Here is a 13,747-nt window from a genome sequence, read left to right on the forward strand (position 1 = left end):
GGAGCTCTTGGCTATCATAGTATCCTTCCACATCAGAAGATGCTGCTCTTAGAGTGAAGCTTATATTCTTTCAGATTTTAGAGAAATGCAAAATAAAGAGGGTCACTTACCATTGGATAGTTAATGCTGGTGTTTTCCATTGGGTCACAACAATACAATGGATGTGTCTGAGTGGAAAAAAGAAGAATACTGCCGGACGAAGGCACACTGTGTTTTAGGACAGACTAAGGAACCATAACAAGCATGTAATTCGCATAACTGTGTCAGAGAATTCATTTATCTCCTTGAGCACATAGTGATGTTGCAGGCTCCCTCGTTTTTTGGTTTAGTGATGACGTCTGTATCCTAAGAAGGTAGTTTAAAATGACCAAAACCCGGTTCTCCTCTTTACTCTGAGATTTACATCTTAACGCTAGAAAAGAGCTACAGAAACATATTCTGCTCAGTTCCTTGTATATCTCCGTATTTCAGACCACGGTGTTCCTAAAAGAGGATTCTCTCCGCACTTCTGCAGCCTGAGCAATTTCAGTTTCCAAAAATCCCCTTCTTGGTCTTCCAGCTGGGAATTCAGATCCGCCGAACTGAAATCTCGGAGGCCCCAGGCCGGGTTTTGTTCCCCCCTGGATAAAAGGTTCTTCCCCATCCCTGGAGCCACTGCCCCTCCACCTCCAGCACACCCTGCGGATAGCGTGGCTGGGGAGGAGCAGTTGCCTGCAGATCGAAAGCTTCCCCGACTCACTGTGCTTTCCATGCCCGAGTGCAAACAGGGAGCAGCGTTCCCGTCCTCTCATTCCCAGCCAGTTCCCAGGACGGATTGCTTGTCTCGCCTCTAGCACTCAGCGTCTGAACTCCCAGCTCTCCGCTGGATGCAAACGTGAGGATGCCGGGAGAATCGTTCCCCACCTTCTGGCTCTCGTTATGCTGTAAATACCACTGATACATGTCCTGTTTGTGGCTCATTTTCCGAGAGATAAACCGGCCTCCTCTCTCTGTCTGCATTCAGTCCAGTTAACACTTTCCCCGTCACTCTGTTCAATGTAAACATTTCTTTCTCGCGGTATTAAGTCGGTGCTTACCAACCAACGGGCTCTGAGGCGAAATCCTCCCAAAACCCCCAGGGATGGATCTGGGAGACCGCCTCTCTCCTTCACATCCTCGATTCTGCCTTGTGCTCTTGGCGTTTCCAGACGGTTCCCCATGCGGCAGTTCCCAGCACATCCCTGGGAAAGGCTTTCAACTAGGACATTTCGGCTGGGCTCTCAGCTCATGTCAGCCATGCAGCATCTGACTGGCGCTCACTGGGCTCTCCCTGCCCGGAGCTTGCCCCCCCCCCCCCCCCCCCCCCGCAGCAGCAGCAATACGCGCACAGCGCTGGCCGACAGCGGCACTGGGCGTCCAACGGAGGAACTGCACATGGGCGTCTACCCCCGAGCCTCAGCACGCATCTCCTCCGTTAGGTTCTGGCTATCGCTAGGGCAAGTCGTGAAACACATTTCCCACCTGAAGTCTTCGGTAAATAAACGCGCTTTCTTAGTACTTACCGCGACATTTGGTTTGGCACTAACAATCCAGGCCAGTATGGAACGTCAAGAAGGCCTCTTATACAAACCTTCTGTTAAACGTGCTTAACAAAGATGGAAGCTATGGGCAAAGGTAGCAAGCATTGCTCATGTCTTGTGCACTACATCTTCGAGAAGTCAGAGAGACAATCGAGGCGTTTTCAAGCACAGGCTGGTTTCTATTTCACAAGGAGATCTCCAACTGTTGTATGTCTTCTCCTAGACTAATCTGAAGTTAAGAACAAATTCAGTATTAATAACAGCATGAATCTCCACCACTCCTTCGATCAGCTGCAATGGATTTTCAAATAATATCTTAAAGAGTGTGCAGGTATTGCTCTGTGGACAGATCTCTCATTCCAGCAACTCCTTTGCCACCAGGACTCCGGTGTTCTGATTGAGGTGGAAATGTTGCTCGTTCTCCTTGGACACAATGTGGACCACATTTCCTCCTAGGTAGCAGTACTTCCTTTCTACTAACATCCGTTTGCAAGGTTAACTGCTCTAAAATCTCCCCTGCATAACTTCCAACTTCAAAGAATAAAGGGAAATTCTCTGCTTCAAAAGTCTGAGTTGACAAGCCTTCTCAGAGATATTCTGCACTCTCCAGCCTCCAAAAATAATGCTGGAGAGAAGACACCTGCCAGATGTCTACCCAGACCTTTTCCATTCTACATCTTTGAAGACAAAGAATTCTTGCTCTCTTCTCTCTAGCTATGACAATCTTAGTACTTCTCATTTGAAAATAAATCCTCTCAGCTTCAACACTTTGCTGCAAAGAATGCATTTGAAGCCAAGTAATTATTCTCATCTTTGTAAATTTTGTGCTTAGTGGAATCCAATTTTTCCATCTTCTACCTCACTCCTAGATCAAATATGCAGCTTCATAAATCTCTAGAACCATATGTTTTCTTGCGTTCTGAGGTCTTAAATAGCCCACAAATAATATTTTAATTTTTAGCTCTAAGTTGATGTATTTTGTGGTGGAAAATGTCATCTACTGAGATTTTTTTCATGTTCTGTCCAGTTTCTGTATAAGTCCTTCCACAGTTTTCTGCAATGGCTGTTTCAGTTGACTAGGAGGGGATAGATGTGAATGGAAAGTCACGTGGTGAACAGTCAAGCAGCACAAGATTGTCAGGCAATTCAAGTCCACTGTGCGAATAATCTTGGCTTTCTGTGTGCTTTTCATGAAGCAACAGAAGAGAATAAGACAATTTTCTCAGTGACATTTGGATAACCTTGAAAAAGAGACTTCAGGGACAGAAGTGCCACACAGGCATTTCATGAACAAGGGCAAGAAACTTCCAGCTTGTGAAGAAATATTTCTACAGTTGGCTACCTGAAGATAGTGACTAGAAGTGATTGAAGGAAAGCAGTCAAGTGATATAATAAGAAAGTGAGAAATAGCCAGACTGTATGCTGTTCTGGGCAGGGGAATAGCACATTTTCTCTTTAATGGACAGGCCAGGAAGGAAAGGATATGGAGAGAGGTTGGCCTTGGACAGGCTAATTTTGTAATTCTAACAGGTCATCTGAGCTGGGGACTCAGGGGACTCAGCTGAGAAGCAGATTTGGAAGTGAAGAAGAGAAAGGGAAAGCAGGAGGGGGAATAGCAATGGTTAGAGGAGGGAAAGTTGCCATGCCAGAGGGGCCGAGGGAGGACAAGCATGAACCTGTTTGGTTGAGAAGGCTGATCAAGGAGGGTAAGGACAGAGAAATACATGTGGGATCCATCCTGAAGGCAACTTAGGAGGAGCTTGTTGCTGTAGCACCTGTAAGAAAAGAATCAGAATGGGCATTAGTAAAGAGAAAATGGGGTCCAGTCAGCCAGAGTGAAGAGGGTACGGGGAATTCTGGAGGAAAGCAGGAAGGGCAGTAGATGCAGTTTGAAGTCAAAGCAGGTGCAGGGATCAGAAAGGAGCCAAAATAGACATAAAGAAGGAAGAAGCAAAACAGGCAGGAGAGGAAAGTAGGAGGAAGAAAGGTGGAGATACAGTCCTTCTATTCTCGGTGTCTAGCTTAGGACCTAGATATCCTTTTTTTCCATCTTTCTCCCTCAGAGTGTCTCTCTTTCCACTTGGGGAGCAAGAAAATTATCAGAAGGTAGAAACAAACCAAAGGGAACCCTAGTATTGCAGCCAGTTTAACAGGATGACGTGCCCAGAGAAAGCAAGCATCAGCACCCTACTTTCTGTCTCCTGATGCCAGGCTTGGCCCATCTTCAAGCCAAGTTCCCAATCCTGTAACCCTTGGATGGCATGAACATATTGAAAGGGTGGAAACACCTGGCCTAGTGCCACCTAAAAAGGGCATCAATGGAGAATTGATTCAAGTACAGCCTCATGGACAGCATGGTCACTGCCTGGAAGGAAAACAGAGTTTCTGAACTGAGGTTTTCAAAGGGGACAGAGACATCAAGGGAGTTGTTATGTTTACTCATGTCACAAGTGAACAGGGAGATAGGTCAACATGAGGGGACTGCCCCCCACTTCATGTCTAGTGCTTCTGAAGACACAGTGATCAGTCCAGTGGTTAAGTAAGTGGCCAGCACTGTTCGTAAACCAATTCCAGCTAAATGATAAGGGTTGTATAACCCCAGCATAAAAGAAACCTGGCCTATGTTTTACAGAAGCAGCAGAGACTTCCTGGGACGATACCTGGGAAAACAAAGGCTTTTTATGCCCCCTGTTTAACATCCTCTGCCCTCAGCTGCAGGTCCCTTCCTCTCACATTATGGTTCCAGCAGCAACTGCAGACCAGGCACCCTCCAGGCTCACAGGACGACACTTGTGTCTCTGACACAACTAAACCATTCCCAGGAACACAGGGTGACCAGCGAACTTCCTGGGACATCTTTTGCACAGAGTAGGGAAGTTTAGGCTCTAGTATCCTAACATACCCTTGTATCTTGACTATTTTGTTTTATACCTGTTGTATCTTGTCAAAGCTGAGCTGTGAAAAGCCATCTCTCTGTTGGATTACATTTTGACACGTTCAGCACTGCTGACCAACGACACACAGATACTCTGAAAGAAAGGAGACTTCCAGAACAGAAAACATCCATCTTGTGGGGAGAAATCCAGAAGGGGTTTATTCACTCTTTAGGCAACAGACATAAACTCACACCCATATCACATTTACTGATGGAGCGGATACACTAGCAATGAGAAACTGAACAGCAACTTAAAGATAGATGCGCACACACAATTCCTAGTGAATAATTACAAAGCATACAGTTATGAAAGCAATCCATTTAGCAGCTACTGCTGAAGGTGCATCACAGCTAATTTACTTTCCAAAGAGTTTATACCTGGACAGGTGCAGCACACCTCTGATGTCAAGATTCTTCTACAGCTGGGTTCATAAACCTGAAAAAAAAAGAAAAAGAAGGTAATCTATTTTTGTATTAAAGATACTGGACTCCATCAGTGACGGGGAGGTCTAATAGGAAACAACCTGTAGTCCATGAGCACTGTCACATTTAAAAACATTATCTGCTCAAGCCCACCCAAAAAGGTGATGAGACTTGGGCACACCTTGGGCTTACTTAAATGAATTTTTTTGTCCAGCAGCAAGTCAGCTCCTGCCCGGAGCTCTGCCCAGGGCGGAGCAGAGGCAGCGGGGTCGGATCTGGCTGCCCCGTCCCCGACTCGGCAGGTGGGGAACCCACTGCTGCAGTACCCGCTCCGCGCCGGCGGAGGGCAGCCGCCACTGGGGAAAAAACCGAGCGGCGAGTTTGCAAGTCACGGGAAGGAGGGGCAGAAACCGTTTTGGAAACAGCCGGGCTCGGCAGCAACCCGCGTTCGGCTAGGGCAAGGGACAGAGTCCCCCGGAGAGAGGCAGGTCTCTTTATTATCCATTTATCTATCTATCTATCTATCTATCTATCCATCCACCCACCCACCCATCTATGTCTATCAATTTATCCATCTGTCTATCTATCCACCTATCTATCCATCTACACACCCACCCACCCACCCATCTATTATCTGTCTATGCACCCATCCATCCATCTATCCATCTAAGTCTATCAATTTATCCATCTATCTATCCATCTACCTACCCATCCATCCATCCATCTATTAATTGTCTGTCTGTCTGTCTATCTATCTATCTAGCTACCTACCTACCTACCTACCTACCTATTTATCTGCCTATCTTGGTCCTTTCTCCACAGGAGCTGGCTCCTGTTGTGCTGCTCGATGCACTGGGGAAAGCAGCACACGCTCAGATCCAGGGAACCAAGCTCAGATCGAGAGAGTTTTAGACTCAAAGCAGGAGGCTGGAGAGAAAGGGAGAATTACGAGGTCATTAGTGATGTGATGAGATTGTGAGGGGGGACCCGGCACTCTGGAATGAGCTGGGTTTGGGAGGAGATATAGGTCATGGAGCAGCCATGGGGATCATTTTATCCCTTGGGGTCCCCAACGCTGGCTTTCTGCCCTTCCCACAGATCAAAAATGAAATTGCAGCAGTATTGAGCAGTGTGCTGGTGCCCCCCAGCACTGGGACTACAGGGCAAGTGAGGACAGCAGCCAGCTTAAACCCTGGGAATCAGGGATTGTTGTAGGAGACACCAGGGCTGCATAATCTCCTAACTTCCTTCCCTGTCAGGCTGGCGTGTGTCTAATGCAGAAAATATTTATGCCATTTTAAATATGCTTAAGGAATTGTGTTGACGTTCATTACTACATGCCTGTTGTCTGTTTTAATCCTTACAGAAGTTAAAGAAAGAGAATACAGACACCTATGCAGAGAGAGAGACAGCTGTCAGGAATTCATATATATATTATTCCTAATCACACACCTCAATTTAAAGTGAAATTCACAGGTTTGTCCATGACTGATTTATTCATTTAAAATACCTTAAAGAAAATACACCTTAAAAAGTTTAAGCCAAAATTTTTAAATAAGATTAGTGATGTGGAAGCATTTCAGATCAAGAAGTTACAGCCAAGGTACAGTAAGAAAATCTGATTTTCAAGAAGCAAGCATACCATGCACTACTGTAAGTTTCCCATTTAGACCCTTAAGGTACAAGCAAAATAGTTTTTGTCTCCTTTTTTTGTTCTTCTAAAAACATTTTGTGCAAAACAAATAAATAGAGAAAGCCTGCACTTCACAGTACTATTTAATTTCTGCTGAAGATCAGTTTATTATTTCATTTTACTTGGGCTGGACAGTTTTAGTCCTCTAGTCATTGGGCTATAGAGTTTAGTCCTTTAGACTTGCATTTGCAAAGATATTTGAAACATAAATAGGCAGTGTGTTCTGCATTGTGTTAGAGGAAAATGAAGTTGTATACTTCAAATTAGGCAGGTACATAATACTTCCACTGTTGAAGAAAATCACATGTATAGAAAAAGTGTGTCTTACTCAACTTCGCCAGTCATCATGTAGTTAGGACTAGCCCTGAAGGCCCAGATGATGAGACACTACTTAAAATACATCTTAACTGGAAATTAAGGACAGGTTTCTTAAAGTGTAATCCTAAAAGTCCTGCTCTGTGTCTCCTGAACTTGGAGATACACTGCTGAAGAGCATTAGCTCTTTAACTGTAGAGTTCTGTAAGCCCACAAAATTCTGCTTCTGCATGTGTGGATGTGTCCTGACATTACCAAGCAACTTGTTTTTTCCTTTAAGTGCCCAGGTGGGGTCCAGAGGTTTGTGAGCCCATATCTGTCTTCCAGAAGGGATTGGGTTCACTTGGCATTTAAAAGGCAGGATTTGTGCAGAGCCTATGCAAAATACAGTGCTGCTATGCAAAGTACAGTGCTTTCTTTTAAAACTCTAAAATGGAGAAGAGTATTGTATGATCCCCTTTTTCTCTAATACCATCCTATATTTAAGGTTTCAAAGTTAAACTCTGCCTAAAAGTGTTCAAACTCACCTCTGGATATTGGATGACAGGAACTTTTGTATGGAACTGGAGTGATTCTTAGCCTTCTTCTCAAAACACACATTATATATTATATTCATTAGCAGGTGGTAGTTAACAACTAAATCAGTATCTCTTTGCTTCCTCCTTTTATTTCTTTCATCTACTTCATTCTGTTTCTTGATATATTAATCAAGCTAGCTAAAGAAACAAATGCTCAAAAAAACCCAACCCCAAAACCTGGTACAAAGTAATGGGTGACTCTGAGAGAGCTTCAGAATTAATATGGACTGCCTATGTGAATAAAAATTATGTCCCTTAAGTTGAACTTTTTAATCCCAAACCCAGGTTTAAATGCGTGTCCCTCTGAACATATGGAAAAAAACAGCTCTGTACCCAATTCACAAACATCTGCTATTCTGAGGGTAAAACCAGGGTATTGGATACAGTGCCAGGAACAGATAAATGTTCATTACATTGTTGTTCAGTAGATGGAGTATGAGTTACTTTTACATAAAAATACTAAAGCAAGAGACTCCTAGCTATCCAGCCTCTGTTTATTGACACTTCTCACTAAATGCACATAACAAAAAGACAACAGAGAAATTATTTGGCAAAACCTTTAAGCTGAACAGAATAAACCTGTACAGTGATTCTTGTTTTGTACATAACCTTCACTTATTTATGCACATGTCTCACGAGCAAAACATCAGAAAAATGAAGATAAATGTTGAACTGCACAGATAATTAAGTTCCAGCATCACTAGGACACGGCAAAAAATTTCTTGAAGGCAGTGTTGCCTAAAGGTGAACTACAGCCAAAAAAAAAAAAAAAAGCAAATATGATAATAGCCTTTTAATTTACATAGCTTTCAGACAACCTGATTGATATTGCCTCCGAGAACCTGAGATTTTTAACTTGCTCACTCTCCTTCTTACCTCATTTATGGGTTAAATGCTCTCCAACTTTGGAACAGTGAGACACAGCTGGCTGAAAATACAGCTTCCACAAGGAAATATCCAGTGTGTTCCAGGGTGTTGCAAAGGAGAAAACCAGTGAGGCCTAGTACCACAAATAAAAGCTGGATTAGAGCAGCAGCTATATGATAAGACTGGGAAACTAATTTATTATCTTTCAAAACAAACAAAACAGGCTTGTTTATAGTTGAGGGGAAAAGTAAGAAATTCAGAGGAACACAACGTAATCATACAGATCTATTAATACTGGCAGCCTCTGTTAGGTAACTTCTGACTTACACTGTCTTTAAGAACAGATAATTATTTTAAGAAAAAGATACCACATTCTGAAACATGCTACTGCTTCCTGCTGTTACATAGAAGCCATCCATCTGTTGTCAAGTTTGTCAATAGTTTGAAATCTAGCTGTAACATTACCACAATGCACATGCTGCGTATAGCATATGGGAGCAGTTAGCATGATACTGGACATAATTTTAGTCAGAGATACATGAGCTATCACAACCCCATCACAAAGGTCAATACCAGTAAGTACAGTCTACTTAAAGAATCCCTGAGTGGAAGATGCATCACGAAATGCATCCCTCTGCATGTGTTGTAGGATATTTCTAAAGCTTCGAGAGCTTTGCTTTGTATTAAGATGATGATTAAGAGGTATAATGAAATGTTGTCCAGCAAAGAGGACACTTACAAACACCAGGCAGACAACAAGCAATGGGTCCTCAAGAGAAATAAGAAGGAAATAAAAGAGAGTGTCAGAACTGTGTTATCATAGTTGAGTCAGTCAAAACCCTAATGCTTCCCCTGGGAATAAACTGTTGTGAGCTGACAGCAAATGGTGAAATCAGAAAACCTTTTTCCCCCAAAAAAACCCCAAACAATAAAAAAACCAAACAAGCTGGTATAACCACCAATCCACTCAAATATTCAAATTAAAAAGACTTGATATGAATAGTCAAATGGATTTCTTTAAAAAGCCGAAGTACTGTTCTAACAAAAGCTCTTTGTGCATCATTTGAAGTTTCACATCAAATTGTGGAGGGGAAAAGAAAAAAAAAGGAACCCTTCCTATTGGACAGACATTTATACTTGCCTCTGAAATGAAAATGCGCAAGATTACACACAGTTAACGATAAGATTAAGCTTGGAAAGTGATTCTTTTGTCAGTTAATGAAAGAGTGAAAGACACTGAGGACATTTCAGAGGACTGCAGGTACTGGTTTCTTGGCCCATGGGAACAAAATCCTAAGACTATTCTGAAGCTTTCTGAATTAACTTTGTAAACTTCCCTAAATGTGTTGATCTACATATGCTATAACCAGAGCGGAAAATGTATTCGGAAGACTTTTCTTATGTACTTTTACAGGGAAACAGGAAATGGTATTTTTTAATGAGGTAGTAATTTCCTAAATTCTTAGGACCCTTTAGCTTCTTAGGACCTCGTTTATCCTTTTTGTTTGTTTGTTTCTTGCTACTTTTGTTATCTGAAAGAATGAAGAAGTTAAGACAGAACACAGGAAAACCTCTGAAAGAAAATTAAGGGAAACCGCTGTACATTTCCATGTCACTCATTACACCTTACCTATAGATATCCCTTTGCCAAGAAAAAAGATAGACATTCACAGATTTTGTTTGAGTGAGTGATATTCAGAACAAGGCTTCTAAAGGTATTCATCTGCAAGGATAGATGATCCTTCCGTCAGTCTTCTGCTCTTCACAACAGCTACAATGGCTGTTGAAGGGAAAGGCATTTAACTAAAACAGAGAATAGACTACAATTTGGCTCTTAGCTTTGTAACTAGGTAGCTCAACATTGCTGAAGGCCAAGTTTTGCAGACATTCAACAACCTTAACCATGTGACCCATTTTTTTAAAAAAAAGGTATAGAAGTATACGTTAGTTTAAACTTGGTATTCTGGTGCTTGGGCCAAAAATAATCATCATTCTTTGGAAAAATATGCATGAAGGTGGTGAAAGCCATGCTGGCAAAGATTGTATATTTCACAGCAAAAGCACCCCATATTGTAGGTTCCTTGACTTGCTGCTCCATGAAATATTTATCTATAATTTTGAAATATTTAGGTGGTGGCTGTGTCAATGCTGAGGGCCACCTTGACCTTGCCTCTACTGCTCTTGTCCTGCCAGTGCCTTAGAGATTTCCTGGCTCTTGACATGCATCCCCATAATCCCTACTCACAGATCCAGAAACAAATCTAGCTTTGCTCTGGTCTTGCCTTTCTTCCAGTGCTGGGAGGTCCTCCATTATGAGTATTATGGGATTGCATCACCAGAATCAGATTTCTAAAGGGAATCCTGAATAGAAAGTATGTCAGGAGGCTCGGCTGGCGTGGCCCTTACCACCATTCCTAGAGGGTCCCATGTCAGTGGGTGCTGACATGGTCATCAGAAGGGCAGGAGGGAACAGCTTGGTGGATGCTGTGAGGTCCCATCACCTCTGAAATGGCATCTCCAACATGCTAGCTTAGGCATGCCAAGATAGTGAGCTGGATCTTGAAGGTACTGCTGGGGCACAATCACAGGACAGAGCGAGCACACTGAGTGATGTTCAGTGCTTAAACAGAGATGCCTAGTGCTATTCAAGGTGAAATACAGCATGATGTACCTATGTATATATACACAGCATATAGGATGCCTCGCCTTGTCTTCAGTGCCAGAAGAACATGGGTCTCCAACAGACCCTGTGTTACCTCTTCCAGTCCTCTGTGGATATCCCAGTTACTGTTGCATATGGTACTGGCTGCCAACCAGCAGGTAAAGGAATCTGACCTGTTGTTTCTAAAACACAATTACTGGACTTGGACATATGGGTAAATATGTAGCAAAAATCACAAGCAAGGGGAAAGAAGTGCTTTCAGCCATTGGGAAGCAGAAGTAGTGAACAAGTCAACCTCCCAATCCCTACTGTATTACTTTCTTCTAGATACTCCTCTCATTGTGCGGCAACAGTTTAAACTCTCATCACAAGTCTAATGAGGAGAGTGCAGCTTAATGGAAAGCAGATTATGTCAAAGAGATTTGATATCTTTCTCTGACAAGATTACAAATATGAATGATAACAGAGATTGTACTGCTGATGTAATCAGACTTTTGTAAGACTTCTGGCTTTATGCCTCTAGCATTCAGATAAAAAAGTAAAAACAAAAGCACCATGGAAAATCAGAATGGCACATACTGAATCGAATTAAATTTGTCGAGTTGGTAGTCTCACTGCAATTAATGTCGATGCATCAGATAATTGTAATTAGACTAGTAATGTCCTATAAAGACTTTCTCTTGTGCTCTTATATAGTTATAATCTTCTTTTGCAATGTTATAGAGATATAATGATAGCGTAATCATATATTTGTTCTTCTAAAGTTTTCAGATTATATAAATATAGGGATGGTGATAAACAAGAAAGCCAATGAGCAGTTCACAGAGCTGTGGAACGCTTGGTATGGCACACCAAGGCATGACATACGTGAGCATCAGATGTTGCTTCCTGTGAGTCCATTTTCCACAGAACTCTTTCAAATGACAGACTGATATCTGTGCTACCCCTCAGGGACTGCACACATGGGTATTAAGTAGAATAAGTTGGTGTGGGGTTTTTTTAGTTATTTTCTCATTTTGGAAATACCGCTTTTCAATTCCAATTGTCTTCTTAGGAGTAGGTATCCTGCTGATCCCCTAGCTATATTTGGTTCTGCTATTTTTTTCCTTTGAGATCTGTAGAGCCAGCTCTGCTTTGTCTGTTCAGTATCACAAATATGAACTGAAGTGTTAATGAAAATGCATCTGCAGGGCCAGATGCTGGTCTTAGTAATGGCTGTACCCAGCTACTTCCTTGCCTGCCATTGCATATTCTGAAATTATGATCTTTCAGAAGAAATCAATATGATGTGTTATATATTATCTTTCTTATTGCACCTATCCACCAGACAGTGCAAACAGTCTGACTTTAACCAGAAATGGTGTTTCTTGGCAATAGAAAACTTACTTCTTGCTTATATTAGGAACATATTTGATCTGTGTTCAGTCAGACAGTAAACATGGGATTCTTAAATCGTGCATTTAAACCATTCCTTTTTTAAGTGAAATATGAGTTTAATCTGCCTTAGTTGGAATAGGAAAGCCTCTGACATGTCCTTTGTCACTTCACCGCCTGCCCCCTGAGCAGTGGGCCCCTATTTTCCTTAGCCTTCTTTTTGCTGTCAATGTACTTCTAGCAGCTTTTTTGTTGCCATTGATATCACCCACTGGTTCCCACTCCAGCTCAGCTTCAGCTACACTAACTTGACCTCAGCATGGTCATGTCAGGTCTTTATAATCCTTTTAAGTCTGTCCCCACTTTCACTGTGTAACTCCTTTTTGCATTTGAGCTGTCAGGAATTTACTGCTTATTCATGTTGGTTTCTATCATGCCTGCTTGACTTCCCATGTGTTGGAATGGCATTTTCTTGTGTTTTGAGGAGGCTGACCTTGAAAACCAATGGTCTGGCCCAGGTCCTTTGCCCTTCACTTCAGTAGTAAGTTGGGCAGAAGTTTCTAGGGAATGTGATCAGAATGTGGGTAAAACAGGCTGGAGTGTAGAGTGGTAATGAAACAGATGAACGTTTGCTCCTTTGAAGGGCTATACACTCACAAATGCAGAAATACTACCAAAAGGAAACAGGAGGGAGGATTTAATGCTACCCATACAAGCTGAAATATTTCATTACTTGGGTTTCCTCAAGGGCAGTGTTTACAACTCTAACACCTACAAACTAGCCAGAAAGTATTATTCTACTTATAACATCACCATCTGTATTCCTGTTTTATTCCTGTTCCGTAAGTTAAAGCACAAAGGTCCATTTAGAAGCAAATAGGACCTCTTCAGTCACCAGGTATTACTCATTGTGTCCTTTGCTAATGATTGCATTAAGTTATTTCCCCAAAAGATCATAGCATTGTTTGTTTCTGACACTTTTATTTCCCAGGTCCCAATATTTGTATCTCACCTGTACTGTCTTTTGTCTTAATGATAGCCAAGTTTGAGGAAAGTTCGGGAAGGTATTTCATAGCAAAGTACTAGGATGCAAGTGGAACTGATGAAAAAGGATAAGTAATCTCTAGTAAAACCAAAAAATCTTCTCCAGACACAACTCTTCAAGCCACAACTGTTTATATTGGCTTTAATAAGTTACCAATAAAAAACTGTTTTGATGTTTGATATCTCCTGGTTACTTATCAGCTGGGCATTTTGTTCATTTAAGTTGCCAGAACTATGACATACCACCTTTTGGCCTTCTTTTTCCTTCCCTTACTCAGTCTTGTATTTATCAAAAGA

The sequence above is a fragment of the Gavia stellata genome, chromosome 16 (genome assembly GCF_030936135.1).
Source record: "Gavia stellata isolate bGavSte3 chromosome 16, bGavSte3.hap2, whole genome shotgun sequence".
In the NCBI taxonomy this organism is placed as follows: Eukaryota; Metazoa; Chordata; class Aves; order Gaviiformes; family Gaviidae; genus Gavia; species Gavia stellata.